General features: G+C 35.1%; 1 long non-coding RNA gene across 1 annotated transcript; it reads left to right on the plus strand.

Moving 5' to 3' along the window:
* Positions 1-1,028: 1,028 nt before the first annotated feature.
* Positions 1,029-3,365, plus strand: LOC125261919. Its single transcript, XR_007183467.1, has 4 exons — positions 1,029-1,226; positions 1,326-2,850; positions 3,104-3,200; positions 3,294-3,365. It is a non-coding gene; the product is annotated as an uncharacterized LOC125261919 (long non-coding RNA).
* Positions 3,366-6,049: the final 2,684 nt, after the last annotated feature.

The following is a 6,049-nucleotide window of genomic DNA, read 5'->3' on the forward strand; positions in this document are numbered from 1 at the left end:
AGTGTTTAACAAAACACACCATTTGTTGCAAAGAAACCAGAAACAAAATGAAGGTGTGATATAGTTTCCATCATCCTAAAGCAAAATCATTTACTAATTGCTATCCAGAGCAAAAGAGCATATTTGATTTTAATAGGTTATATTCACCAACAACGTTTTCTTGCTACATTCTGAATCTTGACTTTTAAAGTTAAAATTTTTAAAAACATTTGACACACACAGACATCAAGAATCAGTGTATGAATCTCAACAATGGTGACATGCTTCATGTCGCAATGCATGCTGGGAGCCACCATAGTATACAACTCATAACGTTTTGTCTTGTGACTAAAGAGAGTAAATTGATTTAGGTGTTATTAAAAATCTAGTTTGTACTGAATCAGAAATTTAACTTGAGTAAACTTAATAAAATTCCTTGTAACAAAATTACAGCAAATTTTTTAGTTTAGTCCGAAGTAAATATTATACTTGGATGGTAAAAAGTACGTTTTTCCAAAGTAAAAATTTTAAGCGGTACTAAAGTAAAAATAATGATTTGATCTCCATAAAAAACAATGTTTTAACTTTGTTTCAATTTTATTTTTAAGGACGGTCTCTCCTAAAGTTGGCCACCATGTTGAGATCACATGACCAGTTGAATTCTGCTCACTTCATCTCGGTCACATATTATCAGAAACATTCACCTTATATAAATGATATATATAATCATGAGAGTGAATAGATTATTTCAACAGCGGCGCTGAAAATGCTTCATCCACACTGAGAGATGTTCATATACAGTAAAGTCAAAGACTAGTGTCTCATCAGTCTGTCAAACATAAACAAAAAAACATGTTATAATCAATTAACTTTTCAACTACATGTCGACTAACTCTCATTAGTGTATCAGTAGACTGTAGAAGAGTGTTAGGTTTGGGTTCTGGTCAGTAGAGTAAGTTGACATGTAGTTGTAAAGTTACTTACAGTCACTTGAATGTCTAAAGTAGACCACTGAAATACCAAATCTTACATGTAGAGAGATTATTAGTTTGTCTGTTGTAAATCCTGCCCACTTGTTTGCATTGTGACACATGCTTCAGTGCTCTGAGAGTGTTTATAGTGCTGTGAGTTTAACACTTCATGACTGAGAGCAGAACAGAACACAATCTTCATCATCACACAAGACAAAAGAACAACAATGAACACAATCACCTTCTTCATCTGGACTCTCACACTGTTTATTCAAGGTAAGACTGATAAAAACTGACTCTGGTTTTGGTGTTCTTGTAAAAGTATATGATGGTAGTAGTTTTAAACAATAATTGTTTTTCTTTTCTCTTCTCCAGAATCCAGAGGAGTGACTCTGACTCAACCTGAAGTTAAAACTGTCCAACAGGGTCAAACAGCTTCAATAGAGTGTCATATAGATGTAGGAATATACAGCAACTACTTAGCCTGGTATCAGCAGAAACCTGGAGAAGCTCCTAAACTCCTGATATTATGATATAAACAGCCGTCCAGTACTGGAACTCCATCTAGATTCAGTGGCAGTGGAACAGCAAATACTGGACGAGATTTTACTCTGACCATCAGTGGAGTCCAGACTGAAGATACAGGAGATTATTACTGTCAGAGTTGGCACAGTGGTGATGTGTTCACACAGTGATAAAGAGTGGTACAAAAACCTCGGTCAGTCAGACGTCACAGTGATGCACTGATACAGCTGAGAGATACTGCAGCTGCTGATGGAGGATCACAAACAACACAATGGTGTATCAAACCTTTCAGAGACTTTATTTATTATGATGTATATGTAAATGTATACGTAAGTAAACATGTAACATACAGTCTTATATCCTTTACTAAACTGGATATACCAGCCTGATCTCACAATCAAAACGTACATATTTAGACGTAAATTAAAACTGTCCAATACGTATGTGCCTTTACGTATTTACAGTGTCTTTTACATATTATCCGGACATAATTACAGGTTCGATACGTATCTAAATTTACGTTAAAACAACCTCAAATACGTACAGATAGAACGTGTTCTCTGACCAGTCAGTTATCCATAGAAATTTGCTCATGAAGCTGCTTTTCAATGCTTATCTGCTTAATTTATGTTAAATACTTATTTTGTTATGAAGCCTTATGAAATATTAACGATAAACGTTGTGATTCCGTTGCTATGATTTAAAATAAACAATAATCTGACGAAACCAGAAAAGACCGCGTTCCCGACCGGATTGATTTCAGAGCTGCAACAGAATCAGAATCGCTTCGTGGTTGACGTCTTGTTCTTCTTGGTGAGTTTTTAATTTAATTTAATTTGTTAATGTATATTTGTGATCTGTTTTATGAAATATATTCTTAAGTACTCAGCTGTTGTTTTTTTTATCTGGTAACAAGTGGTTTTTAGCTGGTAATCGAAAAAGTGCATCGACTCTGAAGTGATGCTAGGTTTTAGCATTGGATTACGTTAGTCATTAACACTAATGGGTATTATTATTAATCTAATTTAAATTAATGTTTTTGATGCATTTGTTGTGTTTTTTAATTTTTTTTTAAATTTTCTCAGATCAAACTTTTTATGACACTATGGCGCATAATGATAAAGAATTAAACGAACTTCTCAGAAAAGGACGCGCTGTTGCTGTATCCCTCGGAAGCGTTTATGATCGCACCCAAATGGATGCTGTCGTTAAAGAAGGCCACACTGACCCTGCCAAAATGAACCTGGATCAATGCATCAAACAAGGTCAAACAGTTATTAAAAGTCTTGACAATGCGAGTTCAATAAATAACCTGGATCATCTTTTACAAGAGTCCATCGAGCTGTTTGGACAACCAAACCAAAATGGCCCAAAGGTTAGTCTTTTTGAACATCCAAACTTTACGGCAATCATTATATAACATTAGACTGAAAATTATGAAATATTGGTGGAACAACGGATACCATTTATTTAAAAATATTGTATTATGTTATAAAATTTTAAGATTACGACATTCCTAATCCTATTAATCTTGAAGTGCAAAACAAAGAGTCAAGTTTTTGTAACAGAACATGAAACATTAGAGTCTTAATGATGCACAGATATAGTTTAATGTTTGAAATTTGCAGGCAAAGAAGAAAAAAAGGACCCAGTCCAGTGGTAAAATCAGATATAAAATCAGAGAGAAGTCACGTCCAAAACAAGCAACGCCTTCTACTTCACATGGTAAGGTTTTGTTGACCTAAGCGATAACTTATTGTATTGTGAAGCATTAGTTTTGAAATGCGATGTTTTGACTCTTTTACATGCATTAATCAGATTCAAGAGTTAAATCAAGGCCATGTCTAAAGCCAACAGAATTTCATCATGACCAGGGTCCAGATCATGGTTAGTCAAAATTAAGATTATTACCTTTTAACATTTATTATTTTGCATATAAATAACTATATATTTTTATGATGTACTACAATAAGATGCAGTTGCCCCATATGATTAAGATTTATGACACTGCTATAAAAATAGTGTCCACAAATGCTTTGCTTAAGTGTTAAAATGACCTTTTTTTTCACATTAGATCAACCGTGCCTGACATTGCAACAAAAAGCAATGCTCTGTTGTAAAGTTACTTAAAGAGCAGCACTGCATCATTAGACGAAACTATTTTGCATAATTGTGACTTTTTCCTTGAACTTTTTCTTTTCTCCGGGTTGTGACAGATTCTCTTCTAAATGAGCTGCAAGACCTCCTGTCAGCTGCTAGCTTTAACATTCATTCTGAGAATACCCCACACTTAGCATCACTGCACTGGGGCACAAGGACAGCAGCTTCATCAGAGAGATGGAGGGAGGCGAGACCCTCCTTAATCATCAATAAGTTTATAACAGAGCATAGCAAGGTACAGCAGTGTTCGGAGTGCAAGGCAAAGGTGGCAGTGGTCAAATGCAAAGACTGTTTGCCTCATCATGTGCATCGACTGTGACCTCGCTATACACAGTAAACAAGTATTAAACAATAGAAGCACCATGATTTCAGGGTTCCACATGGCTGTACCTCATATTGATCATAAATAATATTGATGATTATTTATTTATCGCTCTGTGCTTTGATTTGCATGTCGAACAGAGGCCATCTCTTCTCTAATATCAATGTTATCTTCTGATGTTCCAAGTCACTGACACGTGTTGTAAAAGGTCTGAAGAGCTAGTTTTAGGCTATGTTTGATTTTCCACTGCTATAGAAAGCTAAACTAAAATCATATCTGTGTGTGAAATGCGCTATACAAATAAACTTATCTAATATCAAGCACACACTGTTAAAAATAATTTGATATGCATGCAAAAAGGTTTCTGTCCTACAGCATTTTTTCTACTTTACCACAGTAAAGATTGTGAATATAATAGAACCAATTAAAAGCAAATCAACTTTTATAACCCCCTGCGGAAATGAGTGTGACATGAGTGAAGATTTAGGAAAAGAAATGAGACACCATGTCCATGGAATAGCTAATATCGTTAAATATGCTGCTGATAATCAGGTGAACGTAACACAAAGCCGACAAAGCTTGAATTGATTGGCTCACGTACCTCCAACGTTTCTATGGCTGTGATGTAACATTTTATTATTTCTTTTGTAAACAAAGCTTTGTGCTTCACTCCTGTCATAATATTCACGTTAAACAGTATTCACATAAAAAAGTGTTTTGATGTATCACTGCCGGTGCTACTCATTGTCAGACTTCCATTTTAATTTAAATTTTTTGATGGTTTTTAATGAACTTGTGAATTTATGCATTGACACTCTGTTTTTATGTTTTTTGTTTTTTATTTTAGATCGACTCTTACCAGTGGCACTTCCTAATTCCATATGTAGATGTGGAGAAGAAAAGTACACTGTTGGAATTGGGAAGTCTGTTACTGTAATCAACATGAAGGGTAAGTGTTTAGCATATACTAAAATATGCCCTGTTTAATAAACATGTGCATGTTTATTATCAGAAAATTGTTATATGTATGTATTCTGCTTTTTTAAAAAATGGCTTTGGTGTTATTTACCATGTCATACAACACAAACACATCTGTACAGGACAGTTGAAAGGTTTTACTGGATCTTGTAGTTAAAGGGTTACTTGACCTCAAAATTAAGTTTCTGTCATTTATTACTCACACTCATGTCATTCCAAAACCATAAGACTATCATTCATCTTCAGAACACAAATGAAGATCTTTTTGATGAAATAGATGCTCAGGATGCTCGCTCTTCTGGAAGCTCAAAAGTGCTGCATAACCAATGAGGTTCATTCTTGTGTGTTTTGCAGCACAATTGAGCTTCCGGAAGAGGTTTGTTCTTATGCGTTATTCATGTTCAGTTGAGCTTCTGCTTATTTTCACTGATCAATGTTTATATGAAAGTAAATGCCTAAATTAAATCTGTTCATCATAACAAGCGATCGATTCTCTTCAGAAAATTTTGACTAAACCACTCTATTCATATGGATTAGATTTCCGATCTCTTTATGAACTTTCTGAAGTGTCAAAATTACAGTTACAAAGTCAGTCAATGGAAGGAAATCTGACCACATTCTTTCATCAGAAAGACCTTCATTTGTGTTCTAAAGATGAACGAAAGCCTTACGGGTTTGGAACGACATGAGTAGGGTTGGGTACCGTTCACATTTTAACCGGTACCTCTACCGTTTCTCGCGCTGTTCTGAATCTCTGCTGTTTAGTGCTGCATTTGGACACGTGCCATGAGTTTACACGTTTTCTCAGCACAGTATCACAAAAGTGTTTTCATTTTCCCCATGATGTTGTCAGAGCTAAAGTTTGACTAACAACACATGGAAAATATGACTGACAATATTTAATATGTAAGAACATGTGGAGCGTGCATGAGAGCGCTTTCTGTGAAATGTAACAACAGAACATTTAGCCATTGCCATGTGTGTTGTGTTTGAACAAGTTGCAGGAGTGTTGTGACTCACATGGTCTCTCTGACTTTCTCTAACGTACCTCTCATGTCCAGATGCGTTTTCAGGTACCAAAATTTAGCACCGATTGATGTAATGTGAATCGGTA

The sequence above is a fragment of the Megalobrama amblycephala genome, unplaced genomic scaffold (assembly GCF_018812025.1).
Source record: "Megalobrama amblycephala isolate DHTTF-2021 unplaced genomic scaffold, ASM1881202v1 scaffold526, whole genome shotgun sequence".
Lineage (NCBI taxonomy): Eukaryota > Metazoa > Chordata > Actinopteri > Cypriniformes > Xenocyprididae > Megalobrama > Megalobrama amblycephala.